This window comes from Passer montanus, unplaced genomic scaffold, assembly GCF_014805655.1.
Source record: "Passer montanus isolate IOZ18808 unplaced genomic scaffold, ASM1480565v1 scaffold2159, whole genome shotgun sequence".
Classification (NCBI taxonomy): domain Eukaryota; kingdom Metazoa; phylum Chordata; class Aves; order Passeriformes; family Passeridae; genus Passer; species Passer montanus.
Window position 1 is genome coordinate 1 of NW_024366769.1, and position 2,595 is coordinate 2,595.

The 2,595-nt window shown below is 36.9% G+C and overlaps 1 long non-coding RNA gene across 1 annotated transcript; it reads right to left on the bottom strand.

Moving 5' to 3' along the window:
• Nucleotides 1-102: 102 nt before the first annotated feature.
• Nucleotides 103-2,595, bottom strand: LOC120502291. The gene is made up of 3 exons (XR_005627497.1): nucleotides 2,488-2,595; nucleotides 1,452-1,593; nucleotides 103-876 (listed from the first exon to the last, which is right to left on the bottom strand). It is a non-coding gene; the product is annotated as an uncharacterized LOC120502291 (long non-coding RNA).

Consider the following 2,595-nt stretch of genomic DNA (forward strand, 5'->3'; position numbering starts at 1 on the left):
GGCAAAGACAGGAAAGTGCAGAGTTTTAAACAGAAAATATTCTCAGCAGACAGAGTCCACTAAGCAGCACACAGAGACAGCTGCATACTTGCACTTTTATATTTTGACCACTTCAATAACCCTAGAAGTTCACAGAAGTGAGATGCTAAACTCCTAAAACTTCATGCAGTTAATTCCTCCAGGGAAAAACTGAAAGAAATGGACTTTATTCACATGTTGACCTTGTTAGTTACCAAGGCTAACTGCTTGTGCCACAGCACCACACCACTTAGCCTCCTTCAGTATCCTCCCTTTGAATAACACACATCAGTTATGTCATTAGGGCTTTTTTTGAGTTTGGGAGATTTTTTTTTTCAGAACAGGAGCTGCAAATTTATCTGGGAAGCAGGTGTTAAGGAAAAAAAAGAGCTGTCCATACAATTTTTACCACTTGAAAGCTTTGGTGTTCACTCCTAACAGCTAAATTCCCTGAAGTGCTTCCCTTCAGTATGGATTAAATATGGAGTCAGAGCATTTATGTTTTCCAACCTGTGGACACGAGGTAGTAGTTTGCACCTTAATATACATGAAAAGAGAGAAACAGTTTTATTTGAGGGAAGAATAGAATTTTTAAGGAAGACTTTTTTAAAGAAAAAAATTGCCTGACTCCTGAAACACCTACTTTCCAAGTCATTAAATGATGCATCAACAGATTGATTCTTCAATGAAAACTCCTGTCAATTACTTTTGCTAACTACAGCAGGTATACACTGAACAAATACTATAGCATGTGTCAAAGTTATACACACCTTATCTTCTGGCACAGGTTTGTTTTAGGATTCTTACAGAACTTGCACTCTCCACACTGAGGGATGTATAGAGGGATAACAGTGTCCCCTAAGGAAAAAAAATATTTTGTGTCTAGTTATGGAGTCAAGCAAGGCATTCTGAAAAAAAAGTGAAGTTACTTGATTCTGCATGTTTTTCTGTGAGCTTGAGTTCACTTAAAACCTTTGTGTACTAAAAGCTGTTTATGGTATACAGAAATCCTGGCTGAGCAGACAACCCATCTGAAATTCATCATTCCAGAACAAGTAGCAATGTTACTGTGAAACAAAACAACCCCAAATCAACAGTGAACAACAAGACTAAACACTTTAAGCCTTTTAATTAAATCAACAGATAAAAACTATAATTTGAAAAAATAATAAACCCCCCAACCCTCTTGTAATTATACATTTCAAGTAAAAAAAAAGGTTATTCTGGGCTCTTTCAAGCTTTAAATCAAGATCTCATTGAACAAATTAGTGTTTTGTCTCACAGACCACAGAAATCTACACAGGCATACACCCAGAATAAAATACTGTATTAACTCCTGCAATATGGCATTTCAGTGGCCCAATTTGACAGTTACTCTTCAAATAAAGTAACACTTTCAAGGAAGGCAGAAAACTTGTAAGGGAATTCCTTACCCTTCTTTACTTTTGTTACTCCTTCCCCAACACTCTCTACAATTCCTGCTCCTTCATGTCCCAGGATCACAGGGAAACATCCTTCAGGATCAGCACCACTCAGTGTATAGGCATCAGTGTGACAGACAGCAGTGGCAACTATCTGTGAAGAAATAAATAATCTGAGACACCCTGAAAAACAGAACAGTAGCACAGATCTAAACAATTCCCTTTAGTCAGAAGTTAAGAACAATTGCCAGGTCAAAGTTCTGGCAGCATTTGGGATATGGGCAACATATTTTCAATTCCTGGCAAGGCAGTTTTTCTTATTTCAAAAATGCAAAGTCACGACAGTACATTTTTATAATTTCCATCAACCAAAATCTGACACTGAAAGGGGTAAAAGATTATCTGTCTTTTCCTATAGCTAGAAATTAGTGCTCCAAGTCATCTCATCATAGTTTAGCATCTCAGCTTTGAAATAAGTTAAGACTCAGAAGTAAAATTTCCAGAGAGACCATGCAGAACTCTCAGTACTGCATAAATCCTGCTTAAGTCTTCAGCACCACATAGTAGAAATCCTTTCCACAGGAATAAATTTCACATTAATGTATACTTTTTGGCAGATACAGGCTCCTGGAAAGTCCTGACAAAATCAGAAACTTGGATATGGCAAATGCAAGAGACCAATCTCAGCTCAGCAGCCAGTAACTTATGGTCACAAATGACAAACTGTCCTTCAAACAAGATAAAGATGTTCACAGCTCAGACATTTTGAGGGAACTTAGTCTGTAACAACTGGAATTGATCCTTAAAATAGCCATTATCTTCAGACCAGACTGTGAAGTGAGACTAGTGGAAATGAAAATGTTTTTCATAAACAGAAGATCTAAATATTGTCATTTTCTTCTCTGTAAAGCCAGCTGAGATACTAATGCACTAATGATACCTATTCAACATTTCTTCTGTTGGCAAACAAACTATTTATCTTTAATAAAGATAAATAAAACTCATTCTCCTAAAAGAGAAAACATATAGTAAGAATTTATGTCATTACCTTGATACGAACTTCATGAGCTTTTGGTGGAGCAACCTCCACCTCCTCAATAGAAAGAGGTTTACCTGCCTCCCAGGCAACAGCAGCCTTGCATTTAATAACCTAAAA